Raw genomic sequence first — 26,246 nt, forward strand, 5'->3', positions numbered from 1 at the left:
TAGCCTTTGTTCAGCCAACCTTAAAAAATCCTTTCCAGTTAGCTTATAAGGGCCCTGCTTGTAAGAAATTCTTACACATTAATCTCTCTCCCGTATCTATTGTTACATTTTAAAATTTATTCATGAATATAGCTAACTTAGAAGAAGCAGGTTTAAGCATATCACTTAGCAACTTAGCCCAAGAAATCTGGACAAGAGTTTGCCATGGTGACAGTAGCAGAAAAGAATTGACTTCCTGATCCAACAGGAAGTTGATTGTTTGGAGACTGCCTTGCCCAGAGCCATGGGGTGAAAGGAACTAGAGTCGGTCAGATTTTCTGAAGGACTTGATCTTGACTAAGTATAATCTTAATTGTCTGTGTACATCCAGAGAAAGAAGAATCCTCTCTGCATTGTTGGACAGGTAGGGGAAGAAGGTAGGTAAGTGTATGGACTGGTTTAAGGATAGCTCGTTTACCACTTTGGGCATGAAGGTAGGGTTTGTGCGCATGGTCACTCTGTCATTGTGGAAGGTGGTGTAAGGAGGGCAGGCCATGAGGGCCCGTAGTTCTGAAATGCTTCTAGTGGAAGAAATGGCCACTACAAGAATGGTTTTCCATGTGCACATTAGTAAGGTGGCTGAACTGGCTGGCTGAAAAGGAGGTAAGGTGAGTTTTTCCAGCACAAAGTTGAGGTCCCTAGGCATATAGATGGGTTGTCTTTGTGGTCTAATACGCAAGACCCTTCTCAGGAAAAGTTTAATGTTCAGCCTGGAAAGCAAGGGGTGCTGTAAAGGTAAACATGCTTAAATGGCTGACAGGTGGACTTTTTACAGAAGAGTATGTTAGTCCAGCCTTAATGAGTTCACAAACATAGCTAAGGACTAAGGAGGAATTGGCCTGAAGGGGGTGCCTGTCCTTAAGAAGACACCATTTAGAAAATATTCCTATTTAGATAGGTATGTCTTTCTAATAGTCTGTTTCCTGGCCTCCATTCGGACTGAAAGCATGTCCTCAGAGTAGAGTTGTCTGTAAGGGATTAGAAGTTGATCACCCAAAGAGTTAGATTTAGCATTTGCAGCTGAGTGTGAATAAGAGATCCCTTTTGTTGAGTGAGTAGGTCCACCTTGTAGAGTAACCTGTGGTCATTGCCCTAGGCTAGAGATTGAAGAAGGGGGCCACTAGGGCCTTGGCCAATAGGGAGTCACCAGCAAGATTTTTGTTTGGTCCTTCTTGATTTTCAGGATTACCTTTTGTATTACTGGGAAGGGGGGAAGGTGTACAGGAACATCCCGTTCCATGGAAAGCTGAAGGCACTCACCCTCCTGGCTAGTGGAATGTGATGCCTGCTGCAGAAATTGAACAGTAGTCTGTTCTGGGGGGAGGCAAACAGATCCACTTGAGGTGTGCCCCACCGGTGGACGAAGTCTAAGAAGGTTTCCCTGTTCAAGATCCATTCGTGAAGCTGTGAGGATGTTCTGCTGAGCAAATCTGCTATGTTTGTTTTCCTGAGAGGGGATGTAAGAGGCCTGCAGGAAAAGGTTGTGTTTGATGGCTAGATACCAAATTTGTAGGGTTATCCAGCATAAGAGATAGGCCTTTGTCCCGCCTTCTTTGTTGAGGTACCACATGACCATGGTGTTGCCTGTAAGTATGTGTAGCAGGCCTGGTTGAAGGATGGGGAGGAAGGCCTTGAGGCCCAGCAAGACTGCACTCATTTCCTTGACATTGATTTATTGTTTTTGTAGGTCAGGGTTCCAAGGCTCTTGTACACTGAAGTATTTTAAGGTTACCCCCCACTCTAGGTCTGATGCACCTGTGTGCATAGATTGTGTAGGGAGGAGCTCAAGGGAATACCCTGGTTCTCAAGGATGTGCTGCATCCCCCACCTCAGTTCTGTTTTTAAGCAGGGCAAAAAGGGAATTAATTTGTCTAGGGAGTGTTGGTTCTAGACCACACATTTTTCAAGTAGCACTGGAATTTCCTCATGTGCTTCCTGGCTAATGGGAGCATGGGAATAGTGGCTGCCATGAGTCCCAGGACTTGCAAGAATTGCCTTGCAGTTAGGTGAGACACCGAAATAAGTGTTTGAAAGTGGCTGGAGACAGACTGCACTTTGTCCTGTGGGAGAAACTACCTCATCGGGTCTGTTCTGATCCTGCAGCCCAGGAATACTTTGTCTTGCTGGGGGAGAAGACAGGATTTCTGGAGGTTTAGGGTGAACCCCAAGTTGTGAAGGAGGGTCATGGTTAATTTGAGATGGTTTTGTGGCATGGAATCTGATTCCACCAGAAGGAGAATGTCATCCAGGTAAGGGTAGATTTGGATTCCCCTGGTTCTGCAATATGCATTGGCGGGGGTAAGGCATTTTGTAAATAGTCTGGAAGCAGTAAATAAGCCAAAGGGCAAGGCTGTAAATTGAAAATGTGAGGAATTGCTAGTACATTGTAAGAATTTCCTGTGAGGGGGCTTGATAGGAATGTGGAGGTAAGCCTCCTTTAAGTTCAGAGTGGCCATGAAAGCTTGGGGTGGCATCAGGAGTAGGAGGGTTTGGAGTGAGAGCATCCTGAAGGAGTGAACTTTTAGGAACTGATTTAAGAAGGATAAATCTAGTATTGGTCTCCAAGGACCATCCTTTTTTGGGGACTCAGAATAGATGTGAGTAGAATCCTTTTCCTTCCTGTCCCAAGGGGACTGGTTCTATAATTCCTAGTGTAACAAGCTCTTGCAGAATAAGGGGGAACAAGTGGAGCTGGTTTCTTGGTGGGAAAGGGATAGGTTTTGGCCTTGGTTTTTCCCTCCAAGAAAGAAAATATCCCTGCTGAATGATGGATAGAACCCACTGGTCTGTGGTTATAGTTTTCCAAAAGGGGAGGCAGTGGGGTAGGCGGGCAGACAATGGTAGGTGGGCAAGGCAGTCATGCTGAAGTTTGGCCCCCTCTGTCTGGAAAGGGCTGTTTTGAGGGGGGCTGAGTGTTGAGAGGTCTGGGGTAAGGCTGTCTGCTGGATCATCTTCTAGGCCTAGATGAGGGAGGATGAGTAGAAGGGGTCCTCCTGACAAAAGAAGCCTTAGCTGGATAATTTCTATAGTATTTAGGAAAAGGGGACACCAGCAAATGCTTGCTGTCCTGCAGCTCTTTGCTTTTCTCTTGCAAGTTTTTGAAAAGCTCAGCTGAGTTTTTGCCAAATAAGAGGTTGTGGTCCAGTGGACCATCCATGATTTTGGACTTAAAATCCTCAGGAAGGGGTTGAAGGCAAAGCCAGGAGTATCTGCGAAGGGCAGATGCAGAGACTGCAGACCTCGTTGAGGATTCGGCTTCATTGTAACTACACGTAATGAAGTGTCTGGCTACCTGGGTGGCAATGTCAGAGTTTGTTGGACAGTCAGGGGTAGAGGCCAACAGGGTTGATGCCTGGGAGACTAGATCCAGGGCATATTTAACCATGTGGGTTTTGTAATTAATAGCTCTGAAAGCCAAGGTTGATGAAGTGTATACCATTTTACCCATTCTGTCCATGGTTTTACTGTCCTTATCTGTGGGCGGAAGAGAAGCAGAGGGTACCTGTCTGGACTGTCTTTCGGGAGACAGAGCAATGACAGCTGGGTCTGCCAGGGGAGGTTTTACCAGAAACTACTGGTCACCAGGCACCTTATAAAACCTGTCAAGTCATTTTGGGGCTGGAGGCTGAGAATCAGGGTTCTGAGATATTTAGTTAAATGTGTCCGGGAATGCTGAAAGCACAAGGGGAATAACTCAAGGAGAGGGAGATTCAAGTTTTAAAAGCTCAAAATACCTCTTCTGGGTGTCAGTCATCAAGGTACTGTCCCACTTGAAGTACTCCTTCATTTAGTTATAGTTTCCCCAAAGGTAATATCCTCTAGTAGGGAGTCCCCCACAATGGAGTCTTCATCTTTGGAATAGTAATCCACAAGGGAAGTGATTTGTGAAACATATGAAACTGATTCTTCAGATGAGGAGTAATACTGTTCTTGTTCTTCTTCTCCCTCTTGAGAAGTGGGTTAGGGCAGAAAAGAGGCAGAGGCTGGGCGAGGGTTCAGCAAAGAAATGCTTGATGGTGCAGGGCCTGAGGTTCTAAGGGCCATCAAGGCCTGCATCAGAGAGTTAGTAAAAGTCTGCCAATGTGGCGGTCCTTCAGGAGCAGGAGTGAGATGCTTTGTCTTTTGCTTTTTCTTGGTAGGAGTAGGCTTAGGGGAAGGCCTAAAGCTAGAGGCCCAGCCTATGGTAGGAGAGGTCTCAGTTGCGTGGCAAACAAGCGGCTTCCTCACCTGGAACTGTTGAAGCTGATGATGAAATCAGGTGTTCCTCAGCCCCTATATCAGTAGCCAGTGAGCTGTCCAATAGAGCGGCAGTGGAAGTGTATATATGTGTGTGTGTGTGTGTGTGTATGTGTGTGTGTATATATATATATATATATATATATATATATATATATATATATATATATATATATATATATACACACATATATACTGTCATATAATAATTGGGAGGTTGTCTGCTGCTAAGTTGGTGGACTTAATAATTAGACACCATTACTAAGGGTTTTGCATCCGGGAAGAAAGAGGTCATTGCCTCCCTCTGTTCTTCCCTCATGAAGCCAATCATCGAGTACAATGTCCCATTTGGCATGTACCTCACTAGTCACCTGCAACAACTGGAGAGGCTGCAAAAGTACCTCACAAAGAGGATCGTAGGCCTTAAACACTTGTCCTATATGGACAGACTCAAAAAACTCCAATTGTTCTGTCTCATATCACCTACTTAGAGGTGATCTCTGCTTGACTTACAAAGCCATGTCTGACCCAGCTCTGTTAGAAATGCTACATCTATAGAAATCCCAATCCCTACGCACCACATGCTCCAGAAACCTCAGCCTCATTACCACAATCAACAGAACATGCTGGAGATACAGATTCATAACCCAGAGACTGCCCATGCTATGGAATAGACTTTCCATTCATGTCAAGCAGTGCACCTCGCTCACCCTCATCAAGAGAAATCTTGATGAGTGGATGGAAAATAGAAAATTCACCCCGGCGATAACTCCAGTGGCTCTACTCTACAGAGGCACTGGGAATTAAGGTCAGGTGGCATGATGCCAGGGTAATCCAATGGCTAGGCTTTAAAGCCCCCAGGGCCATTAGCCTAGTACATACCTATTAACCTATTTATAATCTGTGGGTGCTATGAACCTATGAACCTATAGGTTCATAGGTTCATAGGGTTATACTAGGCTATCTGCCCGAGGGCATTTACAAGCCTAGCCCATAGTTTTGTGGCTTACGCCACCCCTTTAGTATGGGGAACTATACCCATTATTTTGCTGTGCCTCTGTTGAGCAGTGACACTGAGGTAATCCCTGGGGTATATCTGCGATCTCCCATCCATTGGTCAAGATTTCTCTTGAACAAGGCCAGCGAGGTGCTCTGCCTCACATATACCGGGATTTTATTCCACAGCATAGGGAGTCTTTGGGTGATGAATCTATCCCTCCAGCACGTCCTATTAATAGCCGTGTCGAGGTTTAAGTCTCCGCCCTTGTGGCTCTGACGGATCTAGATTTTTGAGGTGAAGCATATTCATCAAATCTGGGTTTGACATGGCCTTGTATGTTAGGCAAAGGTCACCTCTGAGCAAGCGGTGGCGACTGAATAGAGCTGGAGTTCTTTCAGTCGGGCAGCATAGGACAGATGTTTGAGACCCTTTATCCTTTTGGTGAGGAACTTTTGTGGCCTCTCCAGCTGCTGCAAGTGTCGGGTCAGATACATTCCGAATGGGGCATTGTACTCAATCATTGGTCTGATGAGTGATGAGTATAGGAGACTATGACCTCCCTTGATCTAGATGAGAATCCCTTCATGATAAGGTGGGCAATGTAGAAGGTCTTCCTAACTACTTTAGCTACATGGGTGTCGAATGACAGACTACTATCAACCTGGGTCCCCAGGTCCCTGATAACTTCTTCTGTACTCAGTGGATTGCCACCTATTTGGTAGCTAGGGGTAACCTTGTTTTTCCCGAAGGGTATGACTATGCATTTTTGGCATTTAACTTTAGGCCATGGCTCTGGCACCAGTTATCCATTTCTGTGAGACCCTTCTGAAGGATATCTGTGTCAGATGTGTTTTCTACTATGGCCCAGTTTGCAGTCATCTGCAAACTTTGTCAGCCATAACCCTCCTGTGTTTGCTTGTACTGAAAAGTAGATGCCAAACAAGAGTGGGCCCAGGACTGAGCCCTGTGGTACACCACTTGTGACAGGCTTTGAGTCTGACATGGCGCCAGCAACTCTGACCCTGTGGGTTCTGTCACTCAGCCAGTTTGCAACCCATCTTGTGATGTATGGGTTAACATTTAAGCTGATGAGTTTTTCAATGATACCCGAGTGGGGTATTGTATCAAAGGCCTTCGCCAGATCGAGGTAGGCTGTATGGACTGCCTTTCCCTCATCAATGGCTTTGGTGACTGTTTCAAAAAGTCAACCAAGTTTAGAAGGCATGATCTGCCTTTGACAAAGCCAAACTGGGATGGATCCAAAGTCTGCAAATTCCTATGTCTTTATTTATGAGGTCCATTATGATCCTCTCCATGGCTTTGCAGATAAGGCTTGTCAAGCTAATGGGCGGTAATTTCCAGGGTCGGTGGAGGCACCGCCTTTGTGAAGTGGGACCACAGTTGCAGTGCGCCACTCCTGGTGCGTATCCAGAGGTAAGACTATGATTAAACAGCTGTCCTAGCTGTGGGTTTAATTCCTCGTTGAGTTCGTGGAGCACACAGCCGGGGACACCATCAGGTCCCATGGATGCTGTGTTTTTGCTTTGGAGAGAGCAGTTCTCACTTGGGCGTTGGAGATGTTTGGGGGGCTGCAATCGCTTGGTATAGATATCTCTCCTTTTGGGGGGGGAGGGGGGGGGGAAGTTTGCACTGAACCTGTCAGCCAGTATGTTGGCAATGTCTGTAGGATCAGTAATCTTCACATCATTTTGAACTAGTTCTGAGCATATCTGGGAGTTTCCTCCCAGGTTTCTAACATAGCTAAAGAAGGCCTTATGATTGTCTTTTGAGTCTTTAGCTATTTTTCTCTCAAAATTTGCTTTGGATGATTTTATGAGAGCTCTTAGTTTTTTACTTATAGTGATCAAGGGTGTCTTACACCCAGTTTGTGAATAAATGCATGTGGCTTGGGATAACTGTTCTTGCCCTCCGAACAGGGCGCCTGCTTTCTAAGTCCATCCCTCTCACCGGTAAAGCTGTATTTCAAGTACTTGGGTGCAGTATATATGATTTATTTGGAATGTTTGCATTTCTGTAGCTGGAGTTCAGTTGCCACTGAATGATGCTGGCATGAGCAGTGCCGAAAACAATGTGGATCTGCTTTAGTTTAATATGTGCATCTGTTGTTGCTAACTAGGCTGTGATATTTAATTATTCATTCAGCATTAGGACCTGCATAGTTCTTAACCATCTCCAAATATGGGCACACTGCCTCTTATAATGTAGATAATGTGAAACACTTTCTAATGAGGTCACAGACTTTGAAAAAATGTTAACTTGAATAACACTGACAAAGTTTGACAGGAGTACAGACTCAAATAATAAGTGTTGCAACTGGAGCGCAGTCAGTATTTTGGGTGCTGGATATACATCTGCTTATGTACCGTATCCCAATTTTTGGTCCATTGGAACTGGAATAAATGTGCTACCCATATAACCTTGTCAGTCAGTAGCAACCTAGTCTTTAGTTGACAATGTCTTTAGTGTGTACTTATTCGGATGACTTTAGAGATCTGCAGTGATTGTGCAAAGTAACTGATATTGGTATATTGCAGTGACACAAGCTTGTGTGGCCTATTGTGGTACAAACTTTTGGAAGTGGTTGGTTAACTTGCGTCATTACTACTTGGTTGCATTGATTAGTAGAGTCTTCCACTTTACAGATGGCCAACACATTCTAACAACTAGTGCTGCATTGCAGACGGAGTATAATCTAATACAATCAGGGAGGTAAATCATACAACACATTAAGCATGGCCCTAAAATATGTGAATGGAGCCTATGTTTTGAGTAGGGTTGTTACTATACTGCAAAACTGCTTTGCAATAGTGGGCATTTTTGAAGGTATCATCAAAGACACCAGCATATTTCAGCCATAGCACCAATTGCACTGGAGGCTGGAAAATGCATCTGTTATCTGATTCATGAAAACTGACCTTGATGTTCTTGCTTTAAAAATACCTTCTTTGTGAAAAGTGACATTGAAGCATTCACCAATGGCCACAGTGGTTTCTGTACACAACTAAAGGGAAGAGAAAATATGATGATGTGGCTTGTATGTAGAAAGATAAATGCAGGGACAGTGCAACAGTATTTTTGAAAAACAAGTGGAATAAAAAGTATGTAGGCAGAGACTACATGCCAACATACTTTGGGCATGTCAATCTCAAGTATTTAAGAAGTTGAAGTAATAAAGTAAGTGATACCTTAAACATTAAATTACTACTTCAGAAACTGCATGTGAATGCAGTCAGGTAAGGCCATGGCTATAGTGCATCAAAAAGAAATATCACTCTGTCAAAGGAAATGCTTGAACAAGGGAAAATTAGATGAGTCAAGCCCCCTGCTGAAAGCTGCCAATCACAGGAATTAAGAGCTCAAATTACCCTCAGGACTTTGACAGCTAGGGAAGTTAAGTGTTACGGGGGAGGGGAGAAGTAGATGGACTGGAATTCAGTCTCTCACAAATTAGTGCCAATTAAGCATAATTAACAAATCAGCAGTAAAAAACACTTAAAAGTCTGTTCTGTGACATTTGCACTGCTTGTGTTTTAAGTAGTCATTCAGCAGCAGGGAATGTTACAAAGGACTGACTTGAAGAAAGCAGTGTATGCATGTAACACCTATGGAATGACAGGAGCTTTAGGCAAAGGGAGGCCTACATGATGTAACATTTTAGAGCCAAACACTGCATTCTGGGATACTGAGTGGCAAACTGATTTATCAAAACCATGTTGAGATGCTAGACCCCATGTGGTCAGACTCTGGAATTACATATAAAGATATTTAAAATGCTGTAAATAGTCCCAGAGTGCTGATAAAATGTAGGAAACCAAGCCATGACAAAATAAACATGTTTTTTGAGTCTGTGGGTGCAGTACTCCTTTAAAGACACCAGGATTCTAATGTGTCTCTACAAGCCAGATTTCAACAAGGCTCACCCTTCAGTGCTAAAGCATTAACAAATCTTTTGCACAGACCTTCTTTTTGACCCAGAACTTTTCTCCCCATGAAACCAAACCCATAGACACTCATTATTCCCACAGTCCTGACTTTGTTTGCTCTGGCAATTGTGGGTACAAAAACTCTTCTGAAAAGGCAAATACACATGTCAGTCTTTGACATGCATCTGACACTTCTAGATGTCATAGTTTCTTCCTCACTGTACAACCAACAAAGAATTAGTTCTCACGTGAATAATGACCTACGATCCATCATGACCCCTTTCACTATATTACTTCCTGACCAGTCCTGCACATTGTTAGACTTAGCTCTATTGCCATAGTCAATAAATTCCTCAGGAACAGTTTTTCTGCCCCATCATTCTTTTTTTGTAATATAATACATAGTAACCCCTTGAGAACTCTTCAGGTATTCCCCTTGTCTGTTTTATCTAGACTGTTCAGCTAACTAATTATGCCATGACATAATTCTATACTCAACATAACCCTCCTTTGTCTTTAAACCTCTCTCCACCGCAGTCTGTTTCACATTTACCTCCTTCACTATTTTTCATTCTTTCAATGGACTGTGACCTTCACACCAGTTGATTTCCAACTTCCCTCTCCCTGTCACTCTCCTTTTCCATTGATCATACAACGCTGCACCTTTTACAAGAATCCCTGTATTTACTTAAGTTTTAACATTCTTCTCGCACCCTCGACTCCCTTTTGCATATTCGTCCTATTCTTATAATTCAGTCAGAGTTCAAAGATATGTGGCTAAAGGATACAAAGCTGGTTACAGTCTTGAATAACAGTAACTGGTCAAAAGCATATTTAGTGCAAGGTTGTCTTTGTGGGCTTCAAAGTCCCGATCACTTCTCCATATAATACTCCCTGCACCCATGCTATTTATGTAATCAGCTACTGAATCACTGCACACTGGGGATAAGGAGAAATCCCTACACACAGTAACCCTGTTTGAGGAAACATTTTTTAGCAAAGCACTGAAAATCACAACTTGACCAAGTGTAAATCCTGATACCCACTAAAAGAAAGAGGTCACGGAATGTACAAATACAGAAATTTAAAGAATGACTTCATGGAATATAGCTGCATTCTAAAATAAATCAAATACTCTCAAAATCATTTGTGAGAGAAGGAAGGCTATGCTGATCTTCCTGCTAACATTTTTCTTGTACAAGCAAATTATGTGTATTTTCTCACACTGCTGCACTCCTTAAATATGAAGTGAGATACATGGTACATAAGAAGTATCTTTGGGCTAGTCATTTTTGCTCTTGTAGCCAGTGTAACTGGTCCACCTGCTTTGTTATGTGAGTACTGCCACTGCCTGCTTAACATTAGGCTTGACAAGGACAGAGGAATTTCTGTCTGGTCATCCATGTTTCTGTGGTTTAACCTATATTTCACATAGTTCAGTACATTGTTATAGACACACACACACACGCACACACACACGCACACGCACACACACACACACAGACACTGTCTCTACATTCATTCAAGTTGTAATACAATGAGTTATGCTTTTATCATTTTTTTTAAATACTGAAAAGCATAACCCCCGAAAAAGAGAGAAAATATTTTTTGCAGTGAGAAGCAAACCCCCATACCACCAAACTTAAATATACCAACTTCACAGTTGCACTACAGTAGCAAAAAGAGAAAAATGACTAAAAGTTGTTGTGTCTTTTGGCTTTTCCCGGTTAGGGGTTGCCACAGCAGAACTCCGGTCTGCTAATGATTGGCAGTTAATTTTTACGTGCCGAGTTTCCAGCCCTGATGCACAACCTTCAACGAAGGTATGCCCATTCACGCATGTCTCCATGCAGAAGATGCTCTAGCTGAGAATCGAACCGGACTGCGTCTTACTGTGAGGCAACAACGCTACTGCAGCACCACCACCACAGATGAACCAACTAAAAGTACATAATCCAAATAGATGAAAGGGTCGGATTTAATAAAGCCTACACTAAGTGTGCACGATAAGTATTCAGTAAATTTTTTTTCACATTTTTTGCATTTTCTAGTCACTCAGAAAGATTACATTAAGTGTGCATGAAGTCTACACTTTGTGGTAACCTTTATAATTCCTGTCTATATCTAAAGCTGCAAGAATATCACTAGGAAAACTAAAATTAGGAGGAAGAAGGTGTGTATGTCCTTGTTGTCTGTTCACTCAGAACAGTGTACACTTAGCGTAGGCTTTATTGAATCTGGCCTGAAAATCTGCTTGAATGAAAATGCCTGAATGAAGAAAACATGCACAAACGTGCACATGCATGCATGCATGCGCGCGCGTGTGTGTGTGTGTGTGTGTGTGTGTGTGTGTGTGTGTGTGTCTCTGTGTTTGTGCTAGTTGTTGATCAGTATACATCCCGGAAAACAAATACAAGAAATAAATAATAAGTCCTAAACAAGAGCGGATATTATTCTTTCTCTTCAATGATTCTGGTAAAGCATTTAAGATGAGCAGATCGGTGACATTTGGGACAGCATGCAAAAAAAATGCAGCATTATACAGTTTGTTGCAGGAAAAGCTGATTCAAGCAGCAGCTTGCTGATTCTACAAAGGGCTGCTACACAGTTCATGAGAAAATGCATGGGAAAGGCAGAGGTGTGCCGAGTAAGAAAAGGAGAGAGGGAAAGAAACAGAAAGAGCAAGCACACAGCTTTACTCCAGGGTATTTCTCACCTGAAACAGCATAATTCTAAAGAAACCGTCTAAAATTGCTTTAGCTTAATACATTCATCACATGTAGTACTGCATTAAACAAAGATAATGGATATTAGAGAAGTCAGCACAGAGTTGTAAAGATTAATGAGCTGAGAGATCCAAAATATCCAAGCTGAGTAATTGATATATTCTTAAGTACAAAAGCATATGATTAAAAAAAAACTCCTCTTGACATTTTCCGATTAATGTATTATACACCGCAGGCTGTAGAGAACAAACTGGCAGTGCATTCTAGGTCCACAGTTTATGCTTCACTTCTCACTAATTATGCCTTTAGAGAATAAAGTACTGCTTTACTAACAAACACAGTACTTGCATTTAAGAAAAATTTTCTTATGGTCTTCTTAAATGGCAGACAGCCTGAAGCTGCATTTATAACCAAATGCAGACTTTTCAGTGCTTTTAGCATGAATTGCTCTTGTAATACCACTTAACAGGGTTATATAAGATGATGATTCTCATTTATGTAAAAAATATTTATAAAGACAATGCAATATGGTGATATTTCAGTTAACATTCATAGTCACTTAAGTTCAGCAAAACCTCTTCAAGCTAAACTCCTGCCACTCACTTAGGAACTGTCTTCCTCAACATTATCTATAATACTAGAGCACTCTTCAGTAGAAGATAACAGTGCCATCTTTTACATTTAATATTCATGGTGCTTACAGAAAAACAGCATTCAACATCAAGCCTTCGTTTTCTTGTGTGTATTTCTCAGGAGGCTGACATGCCCTAGTGACATGTAATCATTATTATTATTATTATTATTATTATTATTATTATTATTATTATTATTATTATTATTATTAATGTTACTGATTTAAGTCTGCTATGCACAAGTGCATCTTTTCAGGACCAAACTAAGACCGATTATCTCTCTAGTTAAGTAACGTAACACAGTATTTAAGTGCAGAGCAGATACAACAAGCACAGCCCTGTAAAACAAAGCCCCCCCCCCCCCCCCCCACTGCAGCTTCTGGCTTTAATCCTGTGCAACATTATGCAAAACTTTTTTTTAAATATGTGTTTTTTGTGTTGTAGAACAGTTCTTTCAAATTAAAATGAGAAGCCCATCCATAACAAGAAATATTTGAAAAGAAAAAAAATAATAATAATTCTTCCTAGAATCAACCTTTCCTGCAACAAACTGTATAATGCTGCATTTTTTTTGCATGCTGTCCCAAATGTCACCGATCTGCTCACCTTAAATGCTTTACCAGAATCATAGAAGAGAAAGAATAATATTAGTTCTTATTTAGGACTTATTTATTAAGTATTTATTGTATTTGTTTTCCAGGATAGTCCGACTGGGTATACAAAGTTTCCCTTTTCAGCAGAGGCTCAGGGAGAAAGGCTTCAAAAACGTGGGCAAAGATACTGACAATATAGTAATCTGTATAACATGTAATAAAAACATAACAAGATGTTGGCAAATTAACAAATCAGTACAACATATCCTGAAATTGTAAGGAAAATGACACCTATAAATTATGTGATCAGTATGCACAGTTATATCATAGTAAGAAAATTATATCTGCATTTAACACGCTCAAGCATTCATAACAGTGGAAAAATCAGTAAAAACTGCTACTCGTAAAGGAAACAAATCAAATAGTCAGGAGAGAGTGAAAAGAGGTGAAGGAGAAGTCAAGATATTTAGATCTTAAGTGATGAACGGAGAAAGGTGGAGTATATTGTTGGCAGGAGGATAGGAGAGGGTGGTGACAGAATAAGGGGAGGGGTAGCAGACTGTAGATGTGTGAAGAGTGCAATGGCCAAAGGATGAGGATATTGCTGTAATTTAGGAAGTAAACAGAACAAGGGATTATAATAGGATGGCAGAAGGTGTCTTAATTTGAAGTGAATTTTTGGTGAACCCAACATCTCCAGAACGCTGTGTTGGTGTCACTGCTACTTGACCAACCAGAACCTCTGGACAATAGGTGCGGAGGTTTTCCTTTCAAGATTTATCATTTCAGCTAGGAACCCCCAGCATGGTGATTAAAGTCAAATATACCTGAACCTGACTTGCCTCCAGTTATCCCTCAAGATCAAGTTCTGAAAGCATTATCAAAAGGTAAAAATACTGCATCGATGGAGCCTGATAATATCCCTGGTTGTATCTTAAACAGCATGAAGCACGACTTCCATGAAGGTGGTGACACCGAGGCGCTAGAATTTGTTATTATAGAATAAATATCTTTATTTTATCATTTGTGCGCTTTCTTCTGTGCGTTCCCAAAATTGGTTTAGATCTGGTTGTTGTAATATGTCTGACCAGCCTCATATGCAAACCATGGAAAGACTTATCATGAAATTAATCAATAAGGACATAGGGAACCTTCACACACTAGATTCATCTCAGTTTGGTTTCATGAAGGTTAGGTCATGTTTACTCAAGCAGGTGGACTTCTTTGAAAAGGTTGCCAAAGCAATGGATGAAGGACAAAGAGTACATGCCAAGACTTTTGACACAATTCTCCACTCAGGCATAATAGAAAAATGAAATAAACTGAGAATAACCCCATACATCACCTGCCAGGATGCCAACTGACTCACAGATAAGATGCCCAAAATCAAAACAGTGGAAATTGCCTCCACAAAGAGACCAGTCACCATTGGAGTTCTCCAGAAATTTATGCTAGAACCTTTCCTGTTTGGAACATACATGCTCGACAAGCCACGATGCTTCGCTAGGGACGGCTTGCACCTGTCACCCCTGGGCTTTCGGATATTGGCAAAGGCTCTTGCTACCCCCATAGTGCCTTTTTAGGCAAGGCTCAAAAGACAAACCCACCTCCATAGGTATCACAAGGGATAAGAAACTAAGAGTAATGCTACTCAACGCCAGAAGTCTAAACCTCAAGATGCATGCACTCAAAACTCTCCTTAGCATGGAGAACATCGATATCTGTGCAGTAACAGAAACCTGGTTCAAGGCTCCCAAGAGCACTCCAGCACTACCAGGTTATACCTCATACCATGCTTTTTGGCCCCAAAACTTGGACCGAACCAGAAAAGGAGGGAGACTATCAATATTCATCAAAGATACCCACACCTCCAGGTTGGTGGCACAGCATGAAGCATGTGCAACTAACAGTGGGTAAAACTGCCTTCCAGTTTATAGCCTGCTACAGACTACCCTCCCAAACCCAGGAACCCCACTCGGCCTTCCTGAGAAGACTGGAAAATATGAAGGTCTCTCCAAACACCATTATATTGGGCGACTTCAACTATCCAAACATAGACTGGGAGCATTACTCTAGCTCCAACACCCTAGCTCAAAGGTTCCTAGAATTTATAAACTCAAATGCTATGGAAGAACTTGTTACCACTCCCACAAGAGGGGAAAACATACTGGACCTGATCATCACCAACATGGGGACTCTATGCTCCAGACCAGAAGTGTATCCCTCACTGGTAAGATCAGACCATAAACTAATCTCACTGGATATTCACATCCCGACCCCACCCCCTGTCCAGAAAACCACAGTGAAAAACATCTCTAAAGCAAATTTCACACTCCTCAAAACCGAGGTGGAATCCTTCAAAGCACCCGGGATTGTGGAAAATACGGCCCAGACTGCAGAATCCTTTATAAACGCATTCTATGAACACCTTCAGGAATGCATGGATCATGCAATCCCAAATAAAACCAAGACCCAATCCTCCAAAGGCAGACATCCTGTCTGGTGGACCCCAGCCATAAACAAACTATACAATAGAAGGAGGAAGCTACTACATGATAGAGCAAAATCCCAAAAAGGGAAGGCATCTCTGATCAGTGTTAGCAAAAAACTACGGGCACTCATAAAATCATCTAAGGCCAGCTTCCAGAGAAAAATTGCACAGGACACTAAGGATAATCACAAGGCTTTCTTTAGTTATGTTAGGAACCTGGGTGGGAATTCCCAGATATGCTCAGAATTAGTCCAAAATGACAAAAAATACACCAAACCCACAGACATTGCCAACATCCTAGCTGACAGGTTCAGCGCAAACTTCTCCCCCCCCTCCCCACCAAAAGGGCAAATATCTATCCCAGCAGAGTGTTGCCCCCCTGACATCTCAGATGTTCAGGTAAGAGCCGCCCTCTCCAAAGCAAAAAACACAGCATCAATGGGACCAGGCGGAGTCCCGGGCTGCGTCCTACATGAACTCCAAGAAGAGCTAAACCCAAACATAAAACTACTGTTCAATCTCAGCCTTACCACAGGATATGTACCCAAAGAGTGGCGTACAGCAACAGTGGTCCCTCTCCACAAAGGTTGTGCCTCAGCGGATCCTGGAAACTATCGCCACATAAGCCTGACTAGCTTGGTCTGCAAAGCTATGGAAAGGATCATCATGGACCTCATAAATAAAGATATTGGGGACCTACAGACACTGGATCCTACCCAGTTCGGCTTTGTTAAGGGCAGATCCTGCCTCTTAAACCTGGTCGATTTCTTTGAAACAGTCACCAAGGCCATTGACAAGGGGAAGGTGGTCCACACAGCCTACCTGGATCTCACAAAAGCCTTCAATACAATACCCCACTCAGGCATTATAAATAAGCTCACCAGCTTAAATGTAAACCCCTATGTCACTCGATGGGTTGCAAACTGGCTCAAGGACAGAACCCACATGGTTAGAATTGCTGGAGCCATGTCAGACTCCAAACCAGTTACAAGTGGCATCCCACAAGGCTCAGTCTTGGGACCTCTCTTGTTCGGTATATATTTCTCGCAGGTACAGGCCAACATGGAAGGACTGTGGCTGACCAAGTTCGCAGATGACTGCAAACTGGGCGCCATAATCGACTCTCCAACCGACACAAGCATCCTCCAAAAGGGCCTCATAGAAACAGACAACTGGTGCCAGAGCCATGGCCTCAAGCTAAACACCAAAAAGTGTATAGTCATCCCCTTTGGCAAAAACAAAGTGCCCACAAATTACCACATAGGTGGTAATCCATTAAGTACGGAAGAAGTAATTAGGGACCTGGGGACCCAAGTTGATAGCAATCTCTCATTTGACAACCACGTGGCCAAAGTGGTTAGAAAAACATTTTATATAGCCCACCTAATCATGAAGGGATTCACATCTAGAACAGGGGAGGTCATCGTGCCTCTTTACTCATCCCTCATCAGGCCCATAATTGAGTACAATGCCCCTTCTGGGATGTACCTTACCAGACACCTGCAGCAACTGGAAAGACCCCAAAAGTACCTCACCAAGAGGATCAAAGGGCTCAAACAGATGCCATATGCTGCCCAGTTAAAGAAACTCCAGCTCTACTCACTGGCATACCACCTGCACAGAGGCGATCTGTGCCTGACGTATAAAGCCATGTTCAACCCGGAATTAATGGACATGCTGCACCTCAGAAAATCCAAATCCCATCGAGCTACGCGCTCGAGAGACTTGAACCACAGCACTGAAATAAATAGGACATGCTGGAGGGACAGATTCATAACCCAGAGGCTCCCTTCACTCTGGAATAAAATCCCAGTCCAGGTTAGGCAGAGTCCCTCATTGACTCTCTTCAAGAGGAATCTTGATGAGTGGATGGGGGATCGTAGGTTTACCCCAGGTATCACTTCTGTGTCACTGTTAGACAGAGGCACAGTATACTAACCTCGAAAAAGGGCACAGCAAAATTAATTTAAAATGGGTGGCGAAAGCCAAACACACTCTGGCTAGGCTTATAAATGCCCTAGGGCAGATAGCCTAGTATGAACCTATGAACCTATGAAGTAAAAGCCAGTACTAAAAGGCTCTGGCTGACTATGTTTTTAGATGACTGCAAGCTAGGAGCAGTCATTGAATCCCCAAATGACTTAGCCATACTGCTGGAAGGTTTGCCCAAAACAAATAACTGGTGCTGGAATCATAGACAGAACCTTAATGCCATAAAATGCATTATTATAGCTAGAGATGTCATTGTCCCCCTTTACTAAGGCCTCATTAGGCCAATCATTGAGCATAATATCCGCTTTGGCATGTATCTGTCCAGACACATGCAACAACTGGAATGCCCACAGATATGCCTTACTAAAAGTATACAAAGCATAAGCAATACATCCTACATGGACCTCCTCAAAGTCCTGCCACTGTATTCTATATTCTACAGACTGCTAAGAGATGACCTGAATGACATACAAGACACACTCCAACCCAGCATTGATGGATGTACTGCACATCAGCAAGTCAAACAGCATCAAAATATTCATGCTAGGGGTATAAACCTCTTCTGCAATATCAACAGAATGATTTGAAAGGACAGATCTATCTTGCAGAGGATGCAACTGCTCTGGAACAGACTCCCCATCCATGTAAAACAAAGCTCATCCCTGTCCATATTCAAGCACAACTTGGATTTATGAATGGATAATAAAAAAAATATCACAGGACTGCCCCCTGTACTACTTATGGATAGAGGTAGCTCCCAAATGCTTTATCCCTTTCATGGGTCCCCTCAAATTATCTATGGTATGATCCCAATTATTCTCAGTAGGTTTTATATATAATTATCAACCATAGGATGGGTAAGGCCAGCCTAATACCATACATTCAAGCACCAAAAGAGAAACTGGCTAGTCATAAAATGTCCCACAAGGGCAGCTAGCCAATTACTTATTTATGAACCTATAAACCTAAATTACACACACACACACACACACACACACACACACACACACACACACACGCATTCATAGGTTCATAGGTAGGTACTAGGCTATCGGCCCTGGGGCCTATACAAGCCCAGCCAAAAAGGTACCCTGGCTTTTGCCACCCAAGAAAATTCTTTTCCTGTGCCACTGTCGAGCAGAGCCACAGAGGTGATCCCCGGAGGGAATTTCCTATTTCCCATCCAATCATCAAGATTTTTCTTGGAGAGTGCTAATGAGGAGCTTTGTTTGATATAGATAGGTAGTTTATTCCAGAGTATGGGAAGTCTCTGGGACAGGAATCTATCCCTCTGGCATGTTCTGTTTATTGTGTTGACAAGGTTTAGGTCCCTAGAGCGTGTAGCTTGGAGGAATTGGGATTTCTTTAAGTGGAGCATGTCCAACAGCTCTGGGTTTGACATAGCTTTATATGTTAGGCAGAGATCACCTCTGAGTAGGCGATATGCGACAGAGTAAAGCTGGAGTTTTTTGAGACAGTCTGCGTAGAGCATCTGTTTGAAGCCGGTAATCCTCTTTGTGAGGTATTTCTGTGGCCTTCCAGTTGTTGTAGATGTCATGTGAGGTACATACCAAAAGGGGCGTTGTACTCTATAATGGGTCTAATGAGTGATGAGGAGAGGGGAACAATGACCTCTTTTTTTCTGGATGAGAAACCTTTTGTGATGAGGTGTGCCACATAGAAGGATTTCCTGACTACTGTGGCGATGTGATTATCAAAGTAGAGACTACTGTCCACGTGTGTTCCAAGGTCTCTTATCATACTTTCGGTGTTAAGTATACTACCGCCTATGTTGTAGTTTGTGGGTACAGAGTTTTTACCAAAGGGGATGACAATGCACTTTTTGGCATTGAGCTTGAGGCCATGGCTTTGACACCAGGCATCTGTCTCAGTGAGGCCCTTTTGTAGGATGTCCACATCGTTAGGAGTTTCGAGTATGGCTCCTAGTTTGCAGTCATCTGCGAACTTTGTTAGCCAAAGACCTTCTGTGTTAGCTTGTACTTCAGAGAAGTAGATACAAAACAGGAGAGGACCCAGGACTGAACACTGTGGTACTCCACTTGTCACTGGTCTGGTCGGATTTGGAGTCTGCTACTTTCACAGTGTGGGTTCTGTCAGTGAGCCAGTTGGCAACCCATCTTGTGACATAGGGAGTTATACCTAGTTTAGTGAGTTTATCTATAATTTCAGAGTGGGGGATGGTGTCGAAAGCCTTGGCAAGATCTAGATAGGCTGTGTGAACTACCTTACCCTTGTCTATGGCTTTGGTGACTGTTTTAAAGAAGTCTATCAGGTTTAGGAGACATGATCTGCCTTTTAAAAACCCGAACTGGGTGGGATCCAGAGTTTGGAGATTACCAATGTCTTTGTTTATAAGTTCCATGATGATACTTTCCATGGACTTGCAGACTAGGCTCATCAGGCTAATGGGGCAGTAGTACCCGGGGTCCGTGGTGGCTCCCCCCTTGTGGAGTGGGATAACCGTTGCTGTGCACCATTCAGCAGGCACAAAGCCTGAGGTGAGGCTATGACTGAACATGGTACTTAGGTGGGGTGCCAGTTCATTCTGTAGTTCGTGTAAAATGCAGCCTGGGATGTTGTCTGGTCCCATGGATGCTGTGTTCCTGGCTTTGGAGAGTGTGGTTTTTACCTGTGCAGCTGTGATTACAGGAACTTTGCATTCTTCCGGTATAGAGATGGGCTCTTTAAGGGGTGAGAAAGGGGTAAAGTTAGCACTGAACCTATCTGCCAGGATGTTGGCAATATCAGATGGGTCTGTATATTTAGTGCCATTGTGCTGTAATTCAGAGCAGATCTGACTGTTGCCATTGAGATTCTTGACATAGCTATAGAATGCTTTGTGGTTGTCTTTAGAATCAGTGGCAATTTTGTTTTCGTAACTAGCTTTGGAGGATTTTATCAGGGATCGCAGCTTCTTACTGAGGCTGACCAGGGAGCTCCTCCACTCGTGGGATTTTACTCTGTTTTGCAAGAGTTTCTTCCTTCTGTTATACAGTTTGTTTATGGCAGGGGACCACCAGATTGGCTTCCTTTTTTGGAGGATCGCGTCTTGGTTCTGTATGGGATAGCACGATCCATGCACTCATGTAAGTGCTTATAAAGTGCAATTGTGTAGGATTCAGTAGTCATAACTGTATTGACCATCTGCATGGGTGTCATGAAGTTCACCACTTCTGTCTTAAGAAGCATGATGTTGGCTTTGGAGAAATTTTTTACCATGGTTTCCTTAAGAGGGGTGGAGGCAGGATGTGGATATCTAGGGTAATTAGCTTATGGTCAGATCGGACCAATGAGGCATTGACTTCACGTGTGGAACACCGGTCACTCATATTGGTAATGACTAGATCTAGGATATTGTCGCCCCTGGTGGGGGTGTGGATAAGTTGATCCAGGGCATTGGAGTTTATGAATTCCAGAAAGCGTTGAGCGAAGGAGATGGCACATAAGTAGTTTTCCCAGTTAATAGTGGGGTAGTTGAAATCGCCCATTATTAGGGTGTTTGGTTGAACCCTAATATTTTCCAGTACATCAAGAAAAGAGGAGTGGGAATCCTGGGGCATAGTGGGTGATCTGTAGCAAGCTACAATTTGGATTGCAGTTTTGCCCAGAGTTAGTTGCACTTGGATAACCTCGGCTGCATTATGCTGAGCAACTAGCCTGGAGGTGTGGATATCCTTAATGAATATGGACACACCTCCGCCTTTGGTGTTCTGGTCCAGGTTACATGGCCGAAAAATGTGGTATGAGTTATAGCCTGGTAGTGCAGGGGTGCTCTCTGGACCCTTGAACCAGGTCTCAGTCACTGCACAGATATCGATGTTCTCCATTTTATGGAGTGCCTCAAGTGAGTGCATTTTGAGATTTAGACTGCTAGCATTGAGTAGCATCACCCTCAGTTTTTGCTTGCCTGCTCCTGTTACGGTGGTGTATTTGACATTTGAACCTTACCTAAAAAAGGCACTATAGGGGCGGCAAGAACCTTAGGCAGTATCCGGAATCCCAGGGGTGACAGGTGCAGGCCATCTCTGGCAAAGCATCATGGTCTGTCGACCATGTCATCCCAGGCAGACAAATACTGGATCCCTTTAGAATGGCACCAGAAGCTTAGCCAATTGTTGAAGTCAATCATTTTGTCCTTGTACTGCGGCATCATTCTGGGTGATGGCAGAATGCTACTCAGGGCTAGGGTCATACCTGCCTGGGCTACAAGATCGGACAGCTCTTCCATGTCTCTTTTCATGTAGTCCAGGGAGGTACGTCTCAGGTCGTTCACACCAACATGGACAATGACAGAGTCATATTTGTACTTGTTGTGGAGTGACCCGAGTGCGTGGGTTATGTGGCGAATCCTGGCACCCGACAGGCAGCTGACAGTAACCTTCTCCTTGTTTAGCCTGGTGAGTGGGACATCAGTGTGCCTGACTATAGAGTCGCCTATGACTAGTGTGTTGGGTACGTTGTTTTGCCTTATTGGCTATGGTTGAGTGGCACACTGAGTCTGCGAGCTATGTGTCATTTGGGTTGTGTTGGGGGGTGGAGATTGCTTGCATTTCTGCTTTGGAGGTCTCTGTTGCTTGAGCAGATTATTATTGAGAGCCTCCATGAATGTTTTTGTGTTTCTATGTGTGGATTTTGGTGGTGTAGATTTAGTGAGACTATGTGATGAGTGTGGTTGGTGCAAGTGTTTACCTTCTCCTCTTGACTGTCAAGTTCAGTCTTGATTGGAGAGAGCTTTACCTCCAGTTTGGCTAGATAAGTGCATCTCTCACAGGTTGTAGTGTTGCGTGGTAGGAGGAGAGGGTTGTCTGTGTACATGAGGCAATTTCTACATTGCCCCAAGATGCCCAGATTCATCAGATAGACAGGAGAGAACACTGGGAGCTGACCCTTGGACATGCCTGAATAAAAAAAAACTATTTTCTTCTAGATAAGTGAGGAAAGTGAGTACAAGAGCTGTTTTTCTCTAAGCAAGTGAGGAAAGTAAGTACCAAAACTGTTTTCCTTTAGGTAATGAGGAAGGTTGAGTGCTGTAGTATATACAGAAAAAGCCCTCTGCTTAGACACTGTTATAGGTTCATGGGTGTTTACTAGGCTAATGACCACAAGGACCTTTTTAAGCCTATGCATGCAACCCAAATCTTTGACAAGTTCTGATATCCCTGATAAATGTAAGCAGGTTCTTTGGAGATAAAACATTTACAAGATGGGCCTGGGAGATGAACCGCTTACAGGTTGCCTGTGTCCATCAGAGCCATAGATGCCAAGCCAGGGATGAATTTCCTGTTCCCCATACAATTGGGTAAGGGAGCAACTTTGCTTCACATGGATGGGGAGCCTGTTCCAGAGATGGGGTAGTCTCTGGGATACATACCTGTATCTCCAGCAGGTCCTATTTATATCACAGGCAAGGTTTATGTCTTTAGAATGGGTAATTCTGGTGCTGTTTGTTTTGTGGATATGCAGGAGGTCTGTTAGAGTGGGATGCGACAATGCCCTGTATGCTAGGCATAGATCACCCCTCAACAGCCTGTAGGAGACAGAATACAGAGATAGGACATAGAACTAAAAGAACAATATTAGCTCTATCCTTTCTCTGCTGTAATTCTAACAGTTCCAAAGCACTTTCTCAGTATTTATCTGTGTTTGTAATCTGATGCTTTACCAGGTATCATTCAAGACAGTTCCACCTGTTGCTTTGGCTAGGTGTTGTCATTTTACAATTTGGGGGAGTGGAAGTCAGAAATCTGATCAATATCTAGAAGGCCAAATGGCACTGTCAGCTTAAAAAAGCTTTACTGGCATAGACATTTTGAAAGAGATTTCCCCTTTTCCTGCAAGAGGAAGTGATTTTGGGGATGTGGAAGACTTTACCTCATCCGACCACAGAAAAAGAAAGCTAGCTTTGACTTTGGCCATACCATTTTGAAAATGCCATTTGGCCACTTTGTTTTCGATCATACATTCTAGATCAAAGCTATCACCTCCAACCCCAGTGTAGCATTTGGCACAAATACATGAAAAAGGACCAAGCTTTAGACTCAAGCCACTGTCATTCCATCAGTTGCTGTTTTTTTCTTCAGGTACCCCTTCCCCCAGCTTTTCCAGGTTACATCTGTTTCTGGTCAGTCATTCATGCTTACTGTATGCATTTTGTGATGCCTTCCTGTACTCTTTAAATGTTAATTTGAAAGGACACGTGGACTGGGTCCATCTAACAAGATTGTATGCCTGCAGTGTACGCCATCCACTTACTAAAAATTTGAGTGCTGATCTCAGAGCTAATGCCCCTCCCCCACATTGGCAACTCTGTGTGTGAGTTAAGCTATATGTGTGCTGTAAATAACCGGTAGTGCCCAGATCTTTTCCTATCGTCTATCACAAGAAAAATACTGCACATATGCTGATAACATAAACGAAGGCTACAAAAGTCATTGAAACATCTATGCAGCAATGTGAAGTTATAGTGCAGTGAAGTACCGCTATGAAATGCACAGTAGCAAAATCATTTGACAGTCTGACAAACGCTTGGAAAAAAATACATAATTCTTTAAGATCCTTGTTGCGCTCTTCATTCACTGTATTAAGCAACACTGAAGCATTCCAGGTGTTAACTTGCATGAGTCTTAGCTCCTGCAGATTCTGTGTTAACTTGTTGTTGCAGCTACTTTTTACCTTAAATATTAATCCTATAAACTTATAAAGTTGCTATTATATCAGGTTTTTCATTAGCATGTATTTCTGAAGGATATGAAATCAGAAACTCAAATATCTGTCATTATTTAATGACTTCAATTCCCAGTGATTTGCCAGCAGGGACACAAAATGATGAGCCTAAAGCCTGGAAATTCTGGAAATTCTGGACAGTTGAGAGGTATGTGTTAATAGTACAGGTTAATTGTGGAGATTGAAACTGCATCTGTCAATGACTTCATGCCCAAATTGCTTGTCAGTCAAGTATGGAATGCACAAACCTGCACAAACTTGGATGGGGGTATTATGGTGCACTATAGACTGATCTGATACTAAAGTCGGACTAGCACACACTGTATTTGTATTTTGTCAATGTCACATCAGCAGCAGTGAATGTCAGTGCCTCATAACTCCACTTATACTGCATTTTAGCCTGAGCAGCAATGAATGCTAATGGTTTAATCATCTGAATCATTGCTAAAGCCTTCTGAAATATGAACTCTTTCTGACTACATGCTGCCTCTCAAAGATTGCATCTGCAGGAGAATCTATGTCCACTCTGTGACCACAGAGAGCGTGAATGCAGTTTTCATCAACTAATCTGTAAACATAGTTTTCAGCATGAAGAGTACCCATCAAGCATTTCATGCTGGGTGCTATAGCCCCTACTACCTTGTTGCTATTATATCCTACTCTAAGAGGAGATCATCCTTTGCAGTGATCCCCTATAGAAGACTGCATTAAAACCCATTAGCCAAACCCAACAACTCATACATCAAACTTTTGGCCAGTTAGACAACATTCAGTATGGGAACATTAGTAAAAGGAGCATCTCTGAAAATTTGTAAAGGTCATTGGTTAATGTACAGTCAGCCCAAGTCCAAGTGAAAGATAAAGGAATATGAAGCTAGGCCTATATCATCTAGGTGTTGGATTGCTGATGCCTGGAATATCAGGAAGTCAAGAGCTGTTGTCCTAAAGGTTAAGAAAATGAAATGAAGTGGGGTGAATAAAAACTCATCTAAAATATTAGAATCTAAAAAGTCTAATAGAAAAATAAATTCCACACAGAAATGTTATGACACTTCACTGAGGTAAATATAATAAATTCAAATGTGCGAATAAGAGGAATTACGAAACCTGTGGAAAGAAAAAAAAAAACAGGATGCGGTATAAAAATTGTTCAGGGCAATCAAAGTTTATTTTAATTACATGAGCTAAAGCAATGGTAATCTGAAGGGTGTGGCACTAACTTCTTATAGGTGAAGATAAAGGAAAACAACTACATTCTAGTAAAAGCTAACACAGCTTACTTCTCGGGAATACATGAAGTGAGCGTATCAATGCTGACAGAGGGGATGAGAGATGGAAGACATGGGACTTAGAAGCATAGATTTTAGCAGCAGATAAGGACTGGATTTGCCAGCTACTGTTCTCATTACTTATTGGTTCAGCTATAGGTTCTACTTAACTTGTAGTGGCCAGCTCCCCCACCCACCCCAGTCCTTGTAATAAGATATTTTTGCCTGTCCCCTGCATCCTTGAATTCTTTCACAGTTAATTATGCCTCATCTAGAAGGCAACTAGTTCAGAAACTGTATGTAAAATGCAATGCAGACATATCCCCCTGACAGCTCAAGTAGTGGTGTTAAACTCTGTCCTCTCTTTTTCACATTTTATTTTTTAAGATGCGTTCCATTAGGACTACTTAAGATTCGCTTGGGTATTTAATACTTAATGTCATGATCTCTCATCTGCCTTCTTTACTAATAGCTATAAATATTGAGTTGTTGTCACTTTTCATATGTCTTACTTTGTTGCACTCCTTTGAACTGTTTCTGTCTTTTCTATTGCCTAATGAATGTTATCTTCTGAACGGTAC

Source organism: Protopterus annectens, chromosome 13.part0 (assembly GCF_019279795.1).
Source record: "Protopterus annectens isolate FY-2018-M chromosome 13.part0, PAN1.0, whole genome shotgun sequence".
NCBI classification, from domain to species: domain Eukaryota; kingdom Metazoa; phylum Chordata; order Ceratodontiformes; family Protopteridae; genus Protopterus; species Protopterus annectens.